The sequence below is a fragment of the Triticum aestivum genome, chromosome 4D (assembly GCF_018294505.1).
Source record: "Triticum aestivum cultivar Chinese Spring chromosome 4D, IWGSC CS RefSeq v2.1, whole genome shotgun sequence".
NCBI lineage: Eukaryota > Viridiplantae > Streptophyta > Magnoliopsida > Poales > Poaceae > Triticum > Triticum aestivum.
The window spans coordinates 299,883,555-299,907,584 of record NC_057805.1 but is presented as its reverse complement, the minus strand read 5'-3'; positions in this window follow the sequence as shown (position 1 = coordinate 299,907,584).

Sequence of the window (24,030 nt, the reverse complement as noted above, 5' to 3'; positions counted from 1 at the left end):
TTAGTGCGTATAGGCCAGTGGCCAGACTCAGATCAAATACCAAGATCTCGTTAAGCGTGTTATTTTGAAGTATCCGCGGACGCCGACCAGCGCCAGGCCCACCTCTCTTCTAGGTGGTCTCAACCTGCCCTGTCGCTCCGCCACAAAGTAACAGTCGGGGGCCGTCAGGAACCCAGGCCCACCTCTACTAGGATGGAGCCACCTGTCCTTTCAGCCCCCTCATCAGAATCACTTGCGGGTACTCAACGAGCTGACCCGACTTTAGTCACCACATGTGTCATGTATATAAAGTATACAGTATATACCCGTGATCACCTCCCTAGTGATCACGACCCGATAGTATAGCATGGCAGACGGACAAGAGTGTAGGGCCACTGATGGAACACTAGCATCCTATACTAAGCAGTTGGGTAGCAGGTAAGGGTAACAACTATAGCAACAATGACAGGCTATGCAGCAGAATAGGATTAACCGAAAGCAGTAACATGCTACACTACTCTAATGCAAGCAGTATAGAGAAGAGCAGGTGATATCTGGTGATCAAGGGGGGGGGGGCTTGCCTGGTTGCTCTGGCAAGAAGGAGGGGTCGTCGTCGATGTAGTCGATCACAGGGGTATCGGCAACGGTTTCGAGGTCTACCGGAAAGAAGTAATGGAGGGGGAACACAGTAAATAACAGAGCAATCAAAGCATCACAAAGCATAACATGACAAACGCGGCGCTAGATGTGCCCTAACGCGGTAGTAGGTGATACCGGCGAAGGGGGAAAACATCCGGGAAAGTATTCCCGGTGTTTCGCGTTTTCGGACAGATGAACCGGAGGGGGAGAGTTGCATGTTTGCTATGCTAGGGGTGTGTGGCAGACGAACGGACTGCTTATTCGGATTCGCCTCGTTGTTCTGAGCAACTTACATGTAGAAAACATTTTCATCTGAGCTACGGTTTATTTTCTATTATTTTTCAAAGTTTTAAATCATTTTTTGAATTTTTTGAATTTACTTAATTCGAAAATATATTAAATACTAAATGCTAGGTGTACACAGAGAAGTGTACACAGCAGTGGCATTACAAGCTGACAGGTGGGGCTAGCCTGCTGAGTCAGCAGGTCAACAATTGACCAGTTGCCTGGTAAACATGTCAACATGGGGCCCACCTGTCATAGACTGGGACTAGCGCAGTCAACAGGTTGACTGGTCAAACTGACCATTCGGGCCCAGTAGTCAGCGAGTAAGCTAATCAGCAGTGCTTTAGTTAATTTAATTAGTTAGTTAACAGGGTGGGGTCCGGCTGTCAGTGTCCTAGTTTAATAACATGGTTAGTTTAATTAATTTAAACTCTATAGTAGGTGGGCCCACCGGTCAGTGGGTGCTAGGGACGGCTGTTAGCGGCTAATGGCCTGACGGGTGGTCCCGCCGGCGTTTAAACGCCGGCGCGTGCCGGTGACAAACGGCGCAACGCGGGACAACGCCGGAAATCGGCCATAGTGGCCCATTTGGAGCGCGGTTAGGTCCTACGGTGAGCTGACGCTCGCGCGCGTCCTGTGGGGCAAGATGCGGGTGCCGAGGTGGCCGGGAACGACACCGGCGATGAGCCGAGGCGGCGGCCGGAGAACGACACCGGCGGAGAAGACGCAGGGGGGCACGAGGGAAAGATCTGGTGGGTGCTACGGCATCCTACAGAGACGTTGAGCACGATGATGTGCTTAGACGCGAGCGGCGTGAGCTGTGGCCGCAAAGACGAGGTGAGCGGCGGAGTAAGCTTTCGGCAATGGTGGTCGGGGCATCCAGGAGCGACTCAGTAGTGGGGAAAGCAATGGGGATGGATGTGGTGCTCACCGGGGAGCTCAAGGAGGCTCGACTAGGTCCCGGAGCGGGGGGGGGGGGGGGGGGCGGCGAATCGACGCGACGGAGCTCCGGTGGCCGGAGGTAGAAGACGATGCATCTCCTAGGATGTAGTGCACTACGACGCATCTCCTAGGCGCGGTCTCGAGGCGTGGGGACGACGGTGGACGTGAGATCGACGGAGGCCATGGCGGCAGTGCTTCGGGCTCGTGCGAGGGAGAGAGCGGCGCGAGGGAGGTGGGAGAGTGAGCTAGGGTACATCAGGGGGAGTTCGGGGAGGGGTCGCCGTTGACCTAAAGGAGCCGGGGGGCACCGGATGGCCGCCCCGTGGCCATCTTCGGCCATGGACGCGGTGCGCGCGTCCAGCGCGACGGGGGTGAATAGGAGAAGGGGAAGGGGTTAAGTGGGCCGTGTTTTCGGCTAATGGGCCACAGGGCCCAGTAGATTAGTTTTGTTGTTATTTTTTTGTCTTTTTTCCTTTTGTTTAACTTTTCTTTTCTGTTTTATTTTAGTTCCTCTTTTATTTTAGTTTTATAAACTATAAAAGTAGTCCCTAATTTAGTGTTAATAAATAGGCTACTGCCACATAAGTTTGGACAACAAAATAAAATAGTTTAATATTTTATTTATTGTAAAAGGCATTCAACTAATTGTTTTTGCTACTATTTAAAACATTTTAGAGTATTTTACACTTTTATAAAAGTGTGGTTTCTCCACCATACTTACCTATGCATTATTTGGCTCACCCCAAACATTTTAGTTTTAATATTTGAAAACTTTTATTGTTTGCTTGATTTTGAATTTGAATTTGAATCAGTTTCGAACTAACGCGAGATTAGCAACAGTAATCGAGGTGACGTGGCATCATTAGTAGAAAGTTACTGTAGCTTAATTATTCGGGCGTCACACGAACTCATGGCACAGATCCGACCAAGAAGAAATGGAATCCACCGGAAAGTGCATCAACCAAGACATAACATTGGGCTTCAGCGCCAGTTGGAAATAGTTGGCAAGCACCTTGTCGTCGCGAGCTCTAGCAGCCTGCATCGCGATGGTGTAGATGCTGAAAAACTCGGACGGATGGGTCTTGCCAGTGTACTTCTTGCCGACGTCGGGCTTGAACGTGCGGTGGGACGGCCACTAGAACTGCGGCAGCTCACGGGTAAAGGCCGGGCAGCCCACCTCGTAAGGTAGGCCGCTGGAGCCCCCCGGTGTTGGGTGGTCCATAGCGGGTCCCGCCCGCTTGTCCGAATGGCGGCGCGTTTCACACCGGCGCTCGACGGTGGTTCGAGCGTCTTCGTGAGCTCGTTCCCGAAGAACCTGGCGCTGGTCGCGGAGGGTCCGCGGGTCGGACGACGCTATGGAGATGTTATCACAAGCGTCATCACGATGGGCCGACACCCGCGGCGGCTGGCGAGGAGGAGGAGAGTGCACCGTGGCCGCAGCTCCCCCGGTCCTCCCAGTGCCAGCATGTGGTGGCTCGGTGGAGCGCCGACGCGAGGGCCCCATCGGTCGCGGATCGTCTTTGTTGGCGACGGCGACGAGGGTCCGGATGGTGGCCCTCCACTCGTCGAGCTTCTCCGCAGCAGGAGGGAAGTCGAGGAGCAGCTGCGCGCGTGCCAAAGCTTCTGCTGGCGTGGGCGGCGGCGATAGCTGCGTGGATCGCGGCGCACTTCAACTTCTAACTACGTTAGAAGGAGCTCCGTTACGACCCAGCGACTGCCTGCCATTTTCGCCAGCACTTCGGCGGGCATGCTGAACCCCTTCATCTTGCGGATGACGCACATGGCTCTTCCCACTGCGGTGACCAGGCTCACCAGCGGGGTGACGCTGCTCGGCGCGCACACCATGGGAAGAGCGCACAGTAGTCGCCGGTGTGGGCGTCTTGGAGGTCGCTGCGCCGCCCGGAGGTGGCACAACGACACCCCTGGAGGGCCCCGCGCCGCCTGCGGGGGGCCCAGCTCCATCTTTGGATCTGGCAACGTGCGGCCGGTCGTCTGGCGCGCGAACGACGCCGCTCGCCAGGCTCTGACTGCCAGGGCGATGCTGGTGCTCGCGGACCGCGGCCCGGGTCCTGTCCGCGACCGGTCCACTGCTCGTCCGCACCGGCACGGGCGTTCGGCTCCCAACGAGCCGTTCGTCATGGCCGTCTTCTTCTTAGGAGCCATGGCGACGAAGAACTGCTAGGCTAACTACTAGACCAGATTCTCACAATTGCGCCCCCTACCTGGCGCGCGAAGGATGTCGGGGAAACGACACCTATGGGATCACAAGAATCCCTACTACGGTTGCCGGGGCGCAGGGTTGCGAGAAGAGCAGGATTAGTAACCAGCACAAGGATTGTTTACCCAGGTTCGGGCCGCGAGGATGCGTAAAACCCTAGTCCTGCTTTGGTGCGTGTATTCAGAGAGTTCTTGAGCTCTCGAACTAGCTGTGGTGAGTGCGTGGTTCGAAAGAGCCGAATCCTTCTCCAGTATGCCATGGGCCTCCTTTTATAGTCGAAAGGGGCTGCCACAGTGGCACACAGGAGGTGGAAAGGCGCACAGTGCTATGAGCTTATCGCTCGTATTACAGGACAAGACGCATTTAATGTGTAGCTTAGGTGTCCCCTTGCTTTATCGGGGACGGGGGCAAGGCCCGTCCCGTTCGTCGCCGCTCCTCCTCGCTTCGACACGCGCCCTGGCCAGTGAGGCATGCGGTGCCATGTAGGAAGGCATGCAGCTGAGGTGGCACGATGGTGGAGCCTTCACGAAGATCTGCATGCCGCCACGCAGGCTCTTGACGAGTTGGCCTGGGAGCTACGTGTTGCCACGCAGGTGCCTGCCCAGCTGCATGCGAACGGCGGTGGAAACTTGGTTGGCGCGGGCCTGGCGGTGGCATAAAAGAAGTGCTAGAAGAAGAATTACATAAAATGCTTGGCATAAAATATGTGAATGATGAGCATGATTGCAATGTTGTTAGTCTGAATTCTATGAATATCCATGATGCTAATAATATGCAAAGCCAGAAGCTTGGGGATGCTATGTTTGATGGAGATGATATGTTTAGTCCCCCAAGTTTTGATGAGCAAATTTATTATGATGAAAGCATGCCTCCTATTTATGATGATTATTGTGATGAAACGTATGCTATAAAGAATAAAGATAACCATGAAACTTGCCATCATGATTTTAATTTTCAATTGGATTATGCTTCACATGATAGTTATTTTGTTGAGTTTGCTCCCACTACTATTGATGAGAATAAATTTGCCTATGTGGAGAGTAGTAAAATTTCTATGCAAGTAGATCATGAAAAGAATGCTTTATGTGATGGTTATATTGTTGAATTCATTCATGATTCTACTAAAAATTATTATGAGGGAGGAATATATGTTTGTAGGAATTGCAATAATATCAAGTTTCCTCTCTATGTGCTTAAAGTTTTAAAGTTATGCTTGTTTTGCCTTCCTATGCTAGTTGATTATTGTTCCCATAAGTTGTTTGCTCACAAAATCCCTATTAATAGGAAGTGGGTTAGACTTAAATGTGCTAGTCATATTCTTCATGATGCTCTCTTTATGTTTCAATTCTTATCTTTTATGCGAGCATCATTGAAATCATCATGCCTAGCTAGGGGCGTTAAACGTTAGCACTTGTTGGGAGGCAACCCAATTTTATTTTAGTTTCTTGCTTTTTGGTTCTGTTTAGGAATAAATAATTCATCTAGCTTCTGTTTAGATGTGGTTTTGTGTTTTAATTAGTGTTTGTGCCAAGTAGAACCTTTGGGAAGACTTGGGTGAAGTCTTTATGATCATGTTGTAAAAAACAGAAACTTTAGCGCTCACGAGATTAGCTAAAACTTTTTACTGGAGAGTGCTATTTAGTTGATTCTTTTTGCGGATCATTACTATACAAATTCCTCAGGTCCACCAATTTATTTTAGAATTTTTGGAGTTCATAAGTATACGTTTGATACGGATTACTACAGACTGTTCTGTTTTAGACAGATTCTGTTTTCTATGTGTTGTTTGCTTATTTTGATGAATCTATGAGTAATATTGGAGGGTATGAACCATAGAGAAGTTGGAATACAGTAGATATTACACCATGAATTTAGAATGAGTTCACAATAGTACCTAAGTGGTGATTTATTTTCTTATACTAACGGAGCTTACGAATTTTCTGTTAAGTTTTGTGTTCTGAAGTTTTCAAGTTTTGGGTAAAGATTCGATGGACTATGGAATAAGGAGTGGAAAGAGCCTAAGCTTGGGGATGCCCAAGGCACCCCAAGGTAATATTCAAGGATAACCAAGCGTCTAAGCTTCGGGATGCCCCGGAAGGCATCCCCTCTTTCGTCTTCATTCATCGGTACCTTTACTTGGAGCTATATTTTTATTCACCACATGATATGTGTTTTTCTTGGAGCGTCATTTTATTTTCTTTAGCTTTGCTTGCTGTTTGAATAAAATACCAAGATCTGAAATTCTTAAATGAGAGAGAGTCTTCAGATAGTTACATAATTATTCAACTACTCTTTGATCTTCACTTATATCTTTCGGAGTAGTTTGTCATTTGCTCTAGTGCTTCACTTATATCCTTTTAGAGCACAACGGTGGTTTTATTTTGAAGAAATAGATGAACTCTTGTGCTTCACTTATATTATTTTGAGAGTCCTAAACATCATGGTAATTTGCTTTGGTTATGAATTTAGTCCTAATATGATGGGCATCCAAGATGGGTATAATAAAAACTTTCATATAAAGTGCATTGAATACTATGAGAAGTTTGATTCCTTATGATTGTTTTGAGATATGAGGATGGTAATATTAGAGTCATGCAAGTGGAGTACTTGTGGATTTGAGAAATACTTGTGTTAAAGTGTGTGATTCCCGTAGCATGCACGTATGGTGACCCATTATGTGATGAAGTCGGAGCATGATTTATTTATTGATTGTCTTCCTTACCAGTGGCGGTCGGGGATGAGCGACGGTCTTTTCCTACCAATCTACCCCCCTAGGAGCATGCGCGTAGTACTTTGTTTCGATAACTAATAGATTTTTGCAATAAGTATGTGAGTTCTTTATGACTAATGTTGAGTCCATGGATTATACGCACTCTCACCCTTCCACCATTGCTAGCCTCTCTAATACCGCGCACCTTTTGCCAGTATCATACACCCACCATATACCTTCCTCAAAACAGCCACCATACCTACCTATTATGGCATTTCCATAGCCATTCCGAGATATATTGCCATGCAACTTACCACCATTCCGTTTACTATGACACGCTCCATCATTGTCATATTGCTTCGCATGATCAAGTAGTGGACATCGTATTTGTGGCAAAGCCACCGTTCATAATTCTTTCATACATGCCACTCTTGATTCATTGCATATCCCGGTACACCACCGGAGGCATTACTTGTGCTTCAAAGTGTACGGGTGCTATCTGATAAGTTTATTCAAAGAAAGGGGAAACAGAAAAGTGGTAAATGCAATAGGGAGGGGCCGTGAAAGTTGGGCCGCAAACTGTTTCCGTTATAATTTGATTAATACGCCCAAGCTCATTGATACAAATAGTGCGATAAGCAACATGCTATTTAACATGCCGTCACCAAGGGGGAGCTATGTGTGGGCCCTGAAAACAGGTAGAGTGGTCGTTATAGAGACCACCTAGAAGTTCCCCTCTACGTCTTGGTGTATTTATCCTTCGAAAGAAACTGCGATCAAGCCATCAAGGAGGGCGTGTGAAAAGGAACCTGAAAAGGAAAAAAGGAAATAGTGAAAGTAAATGTGTCCGGGAGCGATCAAGCCATATTGTGGATCACAGGGTAGGTATGCCTCCGTCCCTCCCCATGGAATTTTGAGTGCGTAGTTATGTACACGCGGTACCAATGCCACCACTTGATCGGGACTGGGACGGAGGCCGAATTGATAGTCGAGCTCCTGATGAGCCGAGCTGTCCTGCTGCTGAATAGTCCGGACCCTCTTAACAGTGTCCAGGGGCTCGGCAGCCGAATTAAGGTTCTGCTTGAGAAGGCTGCTCTGTACTTCTGCTGCTAAGGCAATGGTGTGCTCTTCTGTACAGAGGGAGCGTTCCATGTTTCCATTGACTGTTATGATGCCACGTGGGCCGAGCATCTTGAGCTTGAGGTAAGCATAATGTGGGACCGCATTAAATCAAGTGAATGCGGTTTGTCCGAGCAGTGCATGGTAGCCACTGTGAAAAGGGACGATATCGAAGATTAATTCTTCGCTTCGGAAGTTGTTCAGAGATCCGAAGACAACCTCTAGCGTAATTGAGCCCGTACAATGGGCCTCTACGCCCGGTATGACTCCTTTAAAGGTAGTCTTTGTGGGCTTGATCCGTGATGGGTTAATGCCCATTTTGCGGACTGTATCCTGATAGAGCAGGTTCAGGCTACTGCTGCCGTCCATAAGAACTCGCGTCAGGTGGAATCCATCAATTATTGGGTCAAGGACCAATGCGGCTGAACCGCCAAGGCGGATACTGGTCGGATGATCCCGTCGATCAAAAGTGATCGGGCATGACGACCATGGATTAAATTTTGGGGCGACTGGCTCTATCGCATAGACGTCCCTGAGCGCGTGCTTGTGCTCCCTCTGGGGATGTGTGTAGCATATATCATGTTCACCGTTTTGACCTGGGGAGGAAACTTCTTTTGTCCCCTTGTGTTCGGTTGCCGGGGCTCCTCGTCATCGTCCTCGCTTTGTGATCCCTTTTCTTTGTTTTCGGCATTTAACTTGCTGGCCAGTTTAAAAACCCAACAATCTATGTTGGTATGATTGGTGGTTTATCTGGGGTGCCATGGATCTGGCACGGGCAGTCGAGTATGCGGTCCAGGCTGGATGGTCCCTGACTGTTTCTTCTATATGGCTTCTTCCGCTGACCGGACTTGGAGTCACTGAATCCGGCATTGACTGTCGTGTCATCGGTGTTGTCGCCATTGCTTCGGCATTTGTGTCTATTGTGCCGGAGCTTGCCATTGCTATTTTTGCCCTCGGAGGTGCCTACTTCGCTTGCTGTGTATTTGCTGCGGGCCAGGCAACTATCCTCACCCGCACAGAAGCGAGTCATGAGTGTCGTGAGGGCTGCCATGGACTTCAGCTTTTCCTGGCCGAGGTGGCGTGCGAGCCATTCGTCACGGGTGCTATGTTTAAAGGCCGCTAGGGCTTCGGCGTCCGGACAGTCGATGATCTGGTTCTTTTTAGTTAGGAACCTAGTCCATAATTTCCTGGCTGACTCTCCAGGCTGTTGGAGTATGTGACTTAGGTCATCGACATCAGGTGGCCGGACATATGTACCTTGGAAGTTGTCGAGGAAAGCTTCTTCCAAGTTCTCCCAGCTGCCAATAGAATTTTCAGGCAGACTATTTAGCCAGTGCCGAGCTGGCCGTTTGAGTTTTAGTGGGAGGTATTTGATGGCGTGAAGGTCATCCCCGCGGGCCATGTGGATGTGGAGAATAAAATCCTCAATCCATACCGCGGGATCAGTTGTTCCATCATATGATTCGATGTTTACGGGTTTAAACCCTTCTGGGAATTCATGATCCATTACTTCGTCAGTGAAGCAAAGAGGGTGTGCGGCGCCTCTATATCGGGCCGCCTCGCGACGTAACTCCGATGGAGTCCGTCTGCGGTTTTCGGCCTGGGCGTGACTAGGTTTGTTACGTCCAAATAAATAGCCGTCCTCGCGTGTCAAGGCACGTTCTCGCGATCCGTAGATCGATCTTGTATGTCCTTCTCTACTATCCAGGTCTTGATGAAGGTCATATGCATAAACCCGAGTTGTCTTATCCCTGCCTTTACGGCGAGGTGGGACAGTCTGGTTTTCGGCTCAAGTTGCCGTTTTATCCCGACCGCGTGGCGGTCGGTCGGCCGCATTGCGCGATGCTGGTGCGGGCTCTAGCGCCTCGTCATCGAACTGAGGTAGCAATTTGCGCTGCGGGTAGCTTTTGGCTGGGCGTTTAAGGCCGTATTCCTCGGCTGCCAGGACATCGGTCCATCTGTCATTGAGCAGGTCTTGATCGGCTTGAAGCTGCTGCTGCTTCTTTTTCAGGCTCCTCGCAGTGGCTATTAGCTGAAGCTTAAAGCGCTCCTACTCGAGAGGTTCCTCAGGCACGATGAAGTCTTCGTTGCCGAGGCTCACCTCCTCCTCGGAGAGCGGATGATAACTACCGTCCTCCGAGTCTTCTTCTATGGCCTGTTCATCAGGGCTCACTTGCCCATCTTCCCGATTGTCTTGGTCGGCAGTTTGTTCGTCGGGGTCTTCTGTGTCTTCGGCACCATCCGGAGTGTTATCGTCTCCTATGCCGGTGTTGCTGTCCTTGCTGCGGCGCAATTTAGAGCGGCGCCGCTGATGACGGCACTTTGGTTGTGTCTTAGGAGGGTCATCCTTCGCTGGGTTCTCCTTGTCCTCGCCGCTATTTTCTTTGGATGTATCCACCATGTATACGTCGTACGACGAAGTGGCCGTCCAGCCTCCGGTAAACGGCAGGTTTTGGCCATGCTCTTCTTCTGCATCATCGTCCATACTGTCGATGTCTTCAGAGCCGTAATCGAGCGTGTCGGTTAAGTCCTCAACAGTGGCTATGTAGTGTGTAGCGGGTGGGAAGCGAAATTCCCCGTCATCAGCCTCCGGTTCGAACCAGATATTGTTCGGCTGCGAGTCCCCTGCTAAGGATAGATTTCTTAATGAGTTTAACGCATCGCCCAAAGGCGAGTGCCGGAAGATATCTGTGGTCCTGAATTCGAAGATCGATAACTGATCAAGCTCGGCGTCCGCGGACGCACATGGTTTGAAGCTTATAGCCGGAGACGAGTCCGAAGTTCCGGTGACATAGACATCACATGAGGTTAAGTCTGTGTGCGGCTCCAACACCGCGGAATCTGTGGCCTTCGTGGTGGGGTTGATCCTCCCGTCCTCGGATGGCACGGTCTGCTCTGGATCTAAGGCCGGAGCGGTTACAGGTGCAATTTCCTGAGTATGGTCCAATGACGGATTTAAATCATGTTCATCATAGGGATAGGGAGCGGCTGCCGTGGTCTCGAATCCGTCGAAGATCAAGTCTCCGCGGATGTCCGCAACATAGTTCAGGTTCCCAAATCTGACCTGATGGCCAGGGGCGTAGCTATCAATCTGCTCCAGATGGCCAAGCGAGTTGGCCCGCAGTGCGAAGCCGCCGAACACGAAGATCTGTCCGGGGAGGAAGGTTTCCTCTTGGACAGTATCGTTGCTAATGATTGAAGGGGCCATCGAACCTATTGGGGACGACACAGTGGAACTCTCAGTGAAAGCACCAATGTCGGTGTCAAAACCGGCGGATCTCGGGTAGGAGGTCCCGAACTGTGCGTCTAAGGTCAATGGTAATAGGAGGCGGGGGACACATGTTTACCCAAGTTCGGGCCCTCTCTATGGAGGTAATACCCTACTTCCTGCTTGATTGATCTTGATGAATATGAGTATTACAAGAGTTGATCTACCACGAGATCATAATAGCTAAAACCCTAGAAGTCTAGCCTATATGACTATATCTCTCTTGCGGACTAAGCCCTCCGGTTTATATAGACACTGGAGGGGGCTAGGGTTGTACAAAGTCGGTTACAGAGAAATGAATCTTCACATTCGGTCGCCAAGCTTGCCTTCCACACCAAGGGGAGTCCCACCCAGATACGGGTGGAGTCTTCGATCTTCGTATCTTCACAGCCCATCAGTCCGGCCCATGTCCAACAGGCTGGACGCCCGAGGACCCCTTAGTCAAGGACTCCCTCATGGGGGAGTACATGTTTTCCACCGACTTTATATTCATGTCCATTTGTCGGTGTCCACACTTTTTCATTTATTATCTATGTTAAATTTATTTTCTCGCTTTCTTCTTGTGTGTTTGTCAAACCTTAGAAAAACAAAAAAATTAGTCGTAGTTAGTTTACTTTCTATGCATGCCTAGTTGTAATGCTAAAAAGAAAACCCAAAAGGATTTCCTTGTTTCTTCTGTTGCTTGTTGGGAGCTTTCCCGTGTAAATAGTTTTTCTCATTTTTGCTTTTCCCTTTTATTTGCTTGTTCTAGAAAACCAAAAAGTTGAAAAATATTTCAGTGTGTTTCTCTAAATTTCTTTTCTTTTTATTGGAGTCATACCGAAGACAAGATCACGATGAAAATGTTGAGTGGTTCTCATATGAATAATTGTTGATCTAATTAGGAACCCATATTACCTTGTCTTCTCCTGTTGAATAAAATGTTTGCAGATTCCAGCTTAGTCCACGACACTCTTGCACTATTAATATTTTCACATCGTTTGGTCGTGCAAGTGAAAGGCAATAATGATGATATTCGATGAACTGGTCGTGGCAGAGAGAAATGGATATGAACTCGACTTGTTCTGTTTGCGTAAATATGTTTAACCTAGTATCCATGATTCAGCCCATTATGATTAAACATGTTTGCAATGAAAATTAGAGATTATAGTCTCTCATGCCATGCATAAGTAGCTAGGAGTGGATAATGATTTATCTCTGATATCAACATTGCGTTAAAATGATTGTGATGTAGTATGATGATATGGTATCCTCCCGTGAATGTTCGAGTGGCTTGACTTGGCACATGTTCATGCATGTAGTTGAATCAAAACCAACATAGCCTCTATGGTATTTATGTTCATGGTGTTCATATCCTACTCATGCTAGTGTCCAGTGTTACTTATGCATAACGCATGTTCATGACCGTTGTTGCTCTCTAGCTGGCCGCTTCTCAACCTATTTGCTAGCCTTCGCCTGTACTAAGTGGGAATTCTGCTTGTACATCAAAAACCTTGAACCCAAGTTATTATAGATGAGTCCACCATACCTACCTATATGCGGTATTACCCTGCCGTCCTAAGTAAATTTGCATGTGCCACCTCTAAAAACTTCTAATAAATACCCTTTTTGTGTGCCTGGATCGTTCATGGAACGACAGGAGGTGGTCGGTATCTTCCATGCTAAGCAGGTTATTCTCAGGTCGAGTGTTTATTCACTCGCCATCGCACGAGAAAAGGGCGGTAATAGGGATGCCCAGTCCCAAACTGCAAACATCAAAAGCTTACAAACAATCAAACAAAAACTCCCAATGGAGACAAAACCTTTACTTTTATCGCTTGGGAACCGCCACTACCATGCTTAGCATGGAAGATATTGATAACTGATTGTCATGAAGTAAACAAGAAGGGTGCATGTCTCAAAATATCATTTACCGCTGTTTAAAAAACTTGAGCTCTCGCACCTCTGTAAATCACTGCTTCCCTCTGCGAAGGGACTATCTATTTACTTTTATGTTGCGTCATCACCTTCTAAAATAAGCACCAGAACCTGAGAGCACTGCTGTCATGCTGATGCATTATGTGTAGCTAGTGTTGGGTGCATCATGACTAGATCTTTTCTACCATGAATTACAATGTTTAGTCGCTGCTTGGAGTTTGGAGGTGCTCTGCATTTTTGTTTTGCGGTCTCAGAAAGGGCTAGCGAGATACCACTATTGTCATATTATATCATGGTTGTTTTGACAATATGTTGCCGTTTGAGATGTCTTATTATTGCTCGCTAGCTGACTATGTTATTGATATGAGTTAATATAATCTTTAAGAGTTATTGTCGGCATGGTTAGTTATAATGTTGGCTGAAAACCTGGGTGCTGTTTAAGATTATTTATGCAAACAAAAGCAAAAGAGTTTGTAAAAGTTTTTCTTTTTCACTTTCAGTTTATCAATTGAATTGCTTGAGGACAAGCAAAGGTTTAAGCTTGGGGGAGTTGATACGTCTCCAACGTATCTACTTTTCCTAACGCTTTTACTCTTGTTTTGGACTCTAATTTGCATGATTTGAATGAAACTAACCCCGGAGTGATGCTTTAGCAGAACTACCATGGTGTTGTTTTTGTGAAGAAATAAAAGTTCTCGAAATGGAAAGAAACTTTGCGAGGATTTTTTATACAATAAAAGAGAATTTTTGGAGCCAAGAGTCACCTGAGGGGGGCACCTGGGTGGGCACAACCCACCAGGGCGCGCCTGCCCCCCCAGGCGCGCCCAGGTGGGTTGTCCCCACCTGGTTGCCCCGCAGACCATGAAACCGATGCTATAAAATCTTATTTTCGGAGAAAAAAATCAGGGAGAAAGAATTATCATGATCCACGAGACGCAGCCACCGTCACCTCCTGTTCTTCATCGGGAGGCCAGATCTGGAGTCCGTTTGGGGCTCCGGAGAAGGGGATCTTTGTTCTTCGTCATCACCAACCCTTCTCCATTGCCAATTCAGTGATGCTCCCCATCGGGAGTGAGTAATTCCTTCATAGGCTCATTGGTCGGTGATGAGTTGGATGAGATTCATCATGTAATCTAGTTAGTTTTGTTAGGGTCTGATCCCTAGTATTCACTATGTTCTGAGATTGATGTTGCTATGACTTTGCCATGCTTAATGCTTGTCACTTTGGGCCCGGGTGCCATGATTTCAGATCTGGACCATTTATTTTATCACCATTATTTCCATGTTCTAGATCCGATCTTGCAAGTTATAGTCACCTACTACGTGTTATGATCCGGCAACCCCGGAGTGACAATAGTCGGGACCACTCCCGCTGATGATCGTAGTTTGAGGAGTTCATGTATTCACCGTGTGTTAATGCTTTGTTCCGGTTCTCTATTAAAAGGAGGCCTTAATATCCCTTAGTTTCTAATTGGACCCCGCTGCCACGGGAGGGTAGGACAAAAGATGTCATGCAAGTTCTTTTTATAAGCACATATGACTATTTACGGAATACATGCCTACATTATATTTATGAAGTGGAGCTAGTGCCATATCGCCCTAGGTTATGACTGTCACATGAGGAATATCATCCAAAAAATTACCGATCCAATGCCTACGAATTTATCTTATATTGTTCTTGCTAAGTTAAACTGCTATCGTTACTGTTGCACTTGTCACAAAACTACTGCTATCACTGTTACCGTTACTATTTCTGCTGCTGCTTTTACCAAAACTATCATATTACTTTGCTACTGATCACATTGCTGCAGGTAATTCATCTCCAGGTCTGGTTGAATTGAAAACTCAGCTGCTAATGCTTGCAAGTATTCTTTGGCTCCCCTTGTGTCGAATCTATAAATTTGGGTTGAATACTCTACCCTCGAAATTTGTTGCGATCTCATATACTTGTGGGTTATCAGTGAGATGTCCTCCCCGCAACGTGTGTGTGTGTGGGAGGGGGCTACTTCTGAAAGTGCAATCATGCCCTTATTATTATTTTGATGTTGATGACAATATACTCATAGGGGACTAACAAAGTTTGTCAAGTATATCTCAGGTTTTAGTCCCCTTGGAATCAATTGTGTGTATGGATTATATCTTCGGAAATATTTTACTTCATCAAGAACGGAGATACAAGACGATATTTATGTTTATTCTTGAGTATAGGGATCCCACACTATTAAGAGGGGAACATAGGGTCTTGTGAGAGTCTTGCTCAAAATCTACTTCAGACTAATTTTCCTGTTCTCATCTCTGTCGGACAACCGGCTCTCATCGGACGTCCGGCCCCTCATAGACAGAGCCAAAACATCGGACGTCTGGTAGTCACCGGACGCCCGGCAATCCTTCACCAGAAACAAAACATCGGATGTCCGGTACCCTCCGGTCATGCGGTATATCCTATGCAGTGGCAAAACATCAGACGTTCGGTCCCTGTTGGTCGTCCGTTGTCTGTCGAGCCCTCGGTCGTCCGATATTCTTCTGTCGTTCGGTACTTTCTCCACAGAGCCTAAACATCAGACGTCCGGGATTGATACGTCTCCAACGTATCTATAATTTTTGATTGCTCCATGCTATTATATATTCTGTTTTGGATGTTTAATGGGCTTTATTATACACTTTTATATTATTTTTGGGACAAACCTATTAACCCAAGGCCTAGTGCAAATTGCTGTTTTTTGCCTATTTCAGTGTTTCGCGGAAAAAGAATATCAAACGGAGTCCAAACGGAATGAAACCTTAGGGAGCGTCATTTTTGGAAGAAACGTGATCCAGAGGACTCGGAGTGGACGTCAAGCAATCAACGAGGAGGCCACGACGCAGGGGGCGCGCCTACCCCCTGGGCGCGCCCTCCACCCTCGTGGACCCCTCATGGCTCCACCGACCTACTTCTTCCTCCTATATATACCTACGTACCTCCAAACCGTCGAGGAGCACCACGAAAACCTAATTCCACCGCTGCAACCTTCTGTACCCGTGAGATCCCATCTTGGGCCTTTTCCGGCACTCTACCGGAGGGGGCATCGATCACAAAGGGCTTCTACATCAACACCATAGCCTCTCCGATTATGTGTGAGTAGTTTACCACAGACCTTCGGGTCCATAGTTATTAGCTAGATGGCTTCTTCTCTCTCTTTGGATCTCAATACAAAGTTCTCCTCGATCTTCTTGGAGATCTATTCGATGTAACTCTTTTTGCGGTGTGTTTGTCAAGATCCGATGAATTGTGGGTTTATGATCAAGATTATCAATGAACAATATTTGAATCTTCTCTGAATTCTTTTATGTATGATTGGTTATCTTTGCAAGTCTCTTCGAATTATCAGTTTGGTTTGGCCTACTAGATTGATCTTTCTTGCAATGGGAGAAGTGCTTAGCTTTGGGTTCAATCATGCGGTGCTCGATCCCAGTGACAGTAGGGGAAACGACACGTATTGTATTGTTGCCATCGAGGATAAAAAGATGGGGTTTATATCATATTGCTTGAGTTTATCCCTCTACATCATGTCATCTTACCTAATGCGTTACTCTGTTCTTATGAACTTAATACTCTAGATGCATGCTGGATAGCGGTCGATGTGTGGAGTAATAGTAGTAGATGCAGGCAGGAGTCGGTCCACTTGTCACGGACGTGATTCCTATATACATGATCATGCCTAGATATTCTCATAATTATGCACTTTTCTATCAATTGCTCGACAGTAATTTGTTCACCCACCGTAATACTTATGCTATCTTGAGAGAAGACACTAGTGAAACCTATGGCCCCCGGGTCTATTTTCCATCATATTAATCTTACGTCAACTAGCTATTTCTTTCGCCGTTTATTTTCTTTCTTTACTTTTAATCTTTATCATAAAAATACCAAAAATATTATCTTATCATCTCTACCAGATCTCACTTTTGCAAGTGGCCGTGATAGGATTGACAACCCCTTTATCGCGTTGGTTGCAAGGTTCTTATTTGTTTGTGTAGGTACGAGGGATTTGCGTGTGGCCTCCTACTGGATTGATACCTTGGTTCTCAAAAACTGACGGAAATACTTACGCTACTTTGCTGCATCACCCTTTCCTCTTCAAGGGAAAAACCAACGCATGCTCAAGAGGTAGCAAGAAGGATTTCTGGCGCCGTTGCCGGGGAGTCTACGCACAAGTCAAGACATACCAAGTACCCATCACAAACTCTTATCCCTCGCATTACATTATTTGCCATTTTCCTCTCGTTTTCCTCTCCCCCACTTCAACCTTGCCGTTTTATTCGCCCTCTCTTTCCGTTCCCCTCTTTTTTGCTTGCTTCTTGTTTGCTTGTGTGTTGGATTGCTTGCTTGTCACGATGGCTCAAGATAATACTAAATTGTGTGACTTTGCCAATACCAACAACAATGATTTTCTTAGCACTCCGATTGCTCCTCTTACCGATGCTGAATCTTGTGAAATTAATGCTGCTTTGCTGAATCTTGTCATGAAAGATCATCGCCGGCCTTCCTAGCGAAGATGCCGCTACCCATCTAAATAGCTTTGTCGATTTGTGTGATATGCAAAAGAAGAAAGATGTGGACAATTATATTGTCAAATTGAAGCTATTTCCTTTCTCGCTGAGAGATCATGCTAAAACTTGGTTTTCGTCTTTGCCTAAAAATAGTATTGATTCTTGGAATAAGTGCAAAGATGCTTTTATCTCTAAGTATTTTCCTCCCGCTAAGATCATCTTTAGAAACGATATTATGAACTTTAAGCAACTTGATCATGAACATGTTGCACAAGCTTGGGAGAGAATGCAATTAATGATACGTAATTGCCCTACACATGGTTTGAACTTACGGGTGATTATACAAAAAAAATCTGCCGGATTGAATTTTGCTTCTAGAAATCTTTTAGATTCAGCCGCGGGAGGCACTTTTATGGAAATCACTTTAGGAGAAGCTACTAAACTCCTAGATAATATTATGGTTAATTATTCTCAATGGCACACTGAAAGATCTACGAGTAAAAAAGTGCATGCAATTGAAGAGATTAATGTTTTGAGTGGAAAGATGGATGAACTTATGAATTTTTTTGCTAATAAGAGTGTTTCTTCTGATCCCAATGATATGCCTTTGTCTACCTTGATTGAGAATAATAATGAATCTATGGATGTGAATTTTGTTGGTAGGAACAATTTTGGTAACAACGCTTATAGAGGAAACTTTAATCCTAGACCGTACCCTAGTAATTCCTCTAATAATTATGGTAATTCCTACAACAACTCTTATGGGAATTTTAATAAAATACCCTTTGATTTTGAGACTAGTGTTAAAGAATGTATGATTTCTCAAAAGAATTTCAATGCTTTGCTTGAAGAAAAACTGCCTAAGATTGATGAATTGGCTAGGAACGTGGATAGAATTTCTCTTGATGTTGATTCTTTGAAACTTAGATCTATTCCACCTAAGCATGATATCCATGAGTCTCTCAAAGCCATGAGAATTTCCATTGATGAGTGCAAAGAAAGAACCGCTAGGATGCGTGCTAAGAAAGATTGCTTTGTAAAAACGTGTTCTTCTAGTTTTCATGATAATAAGGATGAAGATCTAAAAGTAATTCATGTGTCTCCTATTAAATCTTTGTTTTGCAATATGGATCTTGATAAAGATGGGACCGGAGATGAGTCAACTTCAGTTAAAAGGCGTCCCGATGATTAGGAGTTTTTAGATCTTGATGCAAAATTTGGTAAAAGTGGGAGGGAAGAAGTCAAAACTTTAGATAGCAATGAACCCACTATCTTGGATTTCAAGGTATTTAATTATGATAATTATCCTTTAATAGATTGTATTTCCTTGTTGCAATCCGTACTAAATTCTCCGCATGCTTGTAGTCAAAATAAGGCTTTTACTAAACGTATTGTTGATGCTTTAATGCAATCTTCTGAAGAAAAGCTTGAATTGGAAGTTTCTATCCCTAGAAAACTTCATGATGAGTGGGAACCTACTATTAAAATTAAAATTAAAGATCATGAATGCTATGCTTTGTGTGATTTGGGTGCTAGTGTTTCCACAATTTCAAAAACTTTGTGTGATTTGCTAGGTTCCCGTGAATTTGATGATTGTTCCTTAAACTTGCACCTTGCGGATTCCACCATTAAGAAACCTACGGGAAGAATTAATGATGTTCTTATTGTTTCAAATAATAATTATGTGCCCGTAGATTTCATTGTTCTTGATATAGATTGCAATCCTTCATGTCCTATTATTCTTGGTAGACCTTTCCTTAGAACGATTGGTGCAATTATTGATATGAAGGAAGGAAATATTAGATTCCAATTTCCGTTAAGGAAAGGCATGGAACTCTTTCCTAGAAATAAAATTAAATTACCTTATGAATCTATCTTGAAAGCCACTTATGGATTGCCTACCAAAGATGGCAACACCTAGATCTATCCTTGCCTTTATGCCTAGCTAGGGGCATTAAACGATAGGGCTTGTTGGGAGGCAACCCAATTTTATTTTAGTTTTTTGCTTTTTGGTTCTGTTTAGGAATAAATAATACATCTAGATTCTGTTTAGATGTGGTTTTGTGTTTTAATTAGTGTTTGTGCCAAGTAGAACCTTTGGGAAGACTTGGGGAAAGTCTTTGCGATCTTGCTGTAAAAAACAGAAACTTTAGCGCTCATGAGATTAGCTTCAACATTTTACTGGAGAGTGCTATCTAGTTGATTCTTTTTGCAGATGATTAATAGATAAATTATTCACGTCCAGCAATTTATTTTAGAATTTTTTTAGTTCAGAAGTTTGTGTTAGTTACATATTACTACAGACTGTTCTGTTTTTGACAGATTCTGTTTTTCGTGTGTTGTTTGCTTATTTTGATGAATCTATGGCTAGTAATGGAGTTTATGAACCATAGAAAAGTTGGAATACAGTAGGTTTAACACAAATATAAATAAATAACGAGTTCATTACAGTACCTTGAAGTGGAGTTTTGTTTTCTTTCGCTAATGGAGCTCACGAGATTTTCTGTTAAGTTTTGTGTTGTGAAGTTTTCAAGTTTTGGGTAAAAATTTGATGGATTATGGAACAAGGAGTGGCAAGAGCCTAAGCTTGGGGATTCCCAAGGCATCCCAAGGTAAAATCTAAGGACAACCCAAAAGCCTAATCTTGGGGATGCCCCGGAAGGCATCCCCTCTTTTGTCTTCGTTCATCGGTAACTTTACTTGGAGCTATATTTTTATTCACCACATGATATGTGTTTTGCTTGGAGCGTCTTGTATGATTTGAGTCTTTGCTTGTTAGTTACCCACAATCATCCTTGCTGTACACACCTTTTGAGAGAGACACACATTATTCGTAATTTATTAGAATACTCTATGTGCTTCACTTATATCTTTTGAGTTAGACAATTTTGCTCTAGTGCTTCACTTATATCTTTTAGAGCACGGTGGTGGTTATATTTTATAGAAATAATTTATCTCTCATGCTTCACTTATATTATTTTGAGTGTCCTTTAGAACAGCATGGTAATTTGCTTTGGTTATAAATTTAGTCCTAATATGATAGGCATCCATGATAAAAACTTCCATATAAGTGCATTGAATACTAAGAGAAGTTTGATACTTGATAGTTGTTTTGAGATATGGAGATAGTGATATTAAAGTTGTGCTAGTTGAGTAGTTGTGAATTTGAGAAATACTTGTGTTGGAGTTTGCAAGTCCCGTATCATGCACGTATGGTAAACGTTATGTAACAAATTTGAAACATGAGGTGTTCTTTGATTGTCATCCTTATGAGTGGCGGTCGGGGACGAGCGATGGTCTTTTCCTACCAATCTATCCCCCTAGGAGCATGCGCGTAGTGCTTGGTTTTTCATGACTTGTAGATTTTTGCAATAAGTATGTGAGTTCTTTATGACTAATGTTGAGTCCATGGATTATACGCACTCTCAACCTTCCATCATTGCTAGCCTCTTCGGTACCGTGCATTGCCCTTTCTCACCTTGAGAGTTGGTGCAAACTTCGCCGGTGCATCCAAACCCTATGATATGATATTCTCTATCACACATAAACCTCCTTATATCTTCCTCAAAACAGCCACCATACCTACCTATTATGGCATTTCCATTGCCATTCCAAGATATATTGCCATGCAACTTTCCACCGTTCCGTTTATTATGACACGCATCATCATTGTCATATTGCTTTGCATGACCATGTAGTTGAATGGCCCAAAAAATATATATATATAAAGGGACAATGCTACTATCCTTTTTCCACAGTTGTGCTTCAAAGTAGCACCATGATCTTTATGATAGAGAGTCTCTTGTTTTGTCACTTTCATATACTAGTGGGAATTTTTCATTATAGAACTTGGCTTGTATATTCCAACAATGGGCTTCCTCAAATGCCCTAGGCCTTCGTGAGCAAGCAAGTTGGATGCACACCCACTTAGTTTCTTTTCTTGAGCTTTCATACATTTATAGCTCTAGTGCATCCGTTGCATGGCAATCCCTACTCCTTGCATTGACATCAATTGATGGGCATCTCCCTAGCCCATTGATTAGCCGCGTTAATGCGAGACTTTCTCCTTTTTTGTCTTCTCCACACAACCCCCATCATAATATTCTATTCCACCCATAGTGCTATATCCATGGCTCACGCTCATGTATTGCGTGAAAGTTGAAAAAAGTTTGAGATTACTAAAGTATGAAACAATTGCTTGGCTTGTCATCGGGTTGTGCATGATGAGAGCATTCTTGTGTGACGAAAATGAAGCATGGCCAAACTATATGATTTTGTAGGGATGAGCTTTCTTTGGCTATGTTATTTTGAGAAGACATAATTGCTTAGTTAGTATGCTTGAAGTATTATTATTTTTATGTCAATATTAAACTTTTATCTTGAATCTTTCGGATCTGAACATTCATGCCACAATAAAGAAAATTACATTGAAGAGTATGCTAAGTAGCATTCCACATCAAAAATTCTGTTTTTATCATTTACCTACTCGAGGACGAGCAGGAATTAAGCTTGGGGATGCTTGATACGTCTCCAACGTATCTATAATTTTTGATTGCTCCATGCTATTATATATTCTGTTTTGGATGTTTAATGGAATTTATTATACACTTTTATATTATTTTTGGGACTAACCTATTAACCCAAGGCCCAGTGCAAATTGCTGTTTTTTTGCCTATTTCAGTGTTTCGTAGAAAAAGAATATCAAACGGAGTCCAAACGGAATGAAACCTTCGGGAGAGTGATTTTTGGAACAAACGTGATCCAGAGGACTTGGAGTGGACGTCAAGCAATCAACAAGGAGGCCACGAGGCAGGGGGTGTGCCTACCCCCCTGGGCACGCCCTCCAACCTCATGGGCCCCTTGTGGCTCCACCGACCTACTTCTTCCTCCTATATATACCTACGTACCCCCAAACCATCAAGGAGCACCACGAAAACCTAATTCCACTGCCGCAACCTTATGTACTCATGAGATCCCATCTTGGGGCCTTTTCCGGCGCTCTGCCGGAGGGGGCATCGATCACGGAGGGCTTCTACATCAAAACCATAGCCTCTCCGATGATGTGTGAGTAGTTTACCACAGACCTTCGGGTCCATAGTTATTAGCTAGATGGCTTCTTCTCTCTCTTTGGATCTCAATACAAAGTTCTCCTCGATCTTCTTGGAGATCTATTCGATGTAACTCTTTTTGCGGTGTGTTTGTTGAGATCCGATGAATTGTGGGTTTATGATCAAGATTATCTATGAACAATATTTGAATCTTCTCTGAATTCTTTTATGTATGATTGGTTATCTTTGCAAGTCTCTTCGAATTATCAGTCTGGTTTGGCCTACTAGATTGATCTTTCTTGCAATGGGAGAAGTGCTTAGCTTTGGGTTCAATCATGCGGTGCTCGATCACAGTGATAGTAGGAGAAACGACACGTATTGTATTGTTGCCATCGAGGATAAAAAGATGGGGTTTATATCATATTGCTTGAGTTTATCCCTCTACATCATCTCATCTTACCTAATGCGTTACTCTGTTCTTATGAACTTAATCCTCTAGATACATGCTGGATAGCGGTCGATCTGTGGAGTAATAGTAGTAGATGCAGGCAGGAGTCGGTCTACTTGTCACGGACGTGATGCCTATATACATGATCATGCCTAGATATTCTCATAATTATGCACTTTTCTATCAATTGCTCGACAGTAATTTGTTCACCCACCGTAATACTTATGCTATCTTGAGAGAAGCCACTAGTGAAGCCTATGGCCCCCGGGTCTATTTTCCATCATATTAATCTTCCGTCAACTAGCTATTTCTTTTGCCTTTTTGCTTTCTTTACTTTTAATCTTTATCATAAAAATACCAAAAATATTATTTTATCATCTCTATCAGATCTCACTTTTGCAAGTGGCCGTGAAGGGATTGACAACCCCTTTATCGCGTTGGTTGAAAGGTTCTTATTTGTTTGTGTAGGTACGAGGGACTTGCGTGTGGCCTCCTACTGGATTGATACCTTGGTTCTCAAAAACTGAGGGAAATACTTACGCTACTTTGCTGCATCACCGTTTCCTCTTCAAGGGAAAAACCAACGCATGCTCAAGAGGTAGCAGGGATCGTCCGGTCGTCCGATACCTTCTATACCATGCCAAAACGTCGGACGTCCGGTCCTTGTCAGACGTTCGGTGTCTACTGAGCCTTCGGTCGTCCGTTGCTCATCGGATGTCCGATGCTGCAGTGCTGTTTTGAGCTCCAACGACCACTTATTGAGGCATACTATAAATATCTCCCTCTTATCCCTTGTGAGGGTTGAACATTCACTTCAAGCATCCTCAAGAACACATTTCAGTCTCTCTCTCTCACTCCTCCACACCAAATCTTAGATCCCTAAGGGATTTGAGAGCATTTGAGAGAAGTTGTCCAATCAAGTGATAG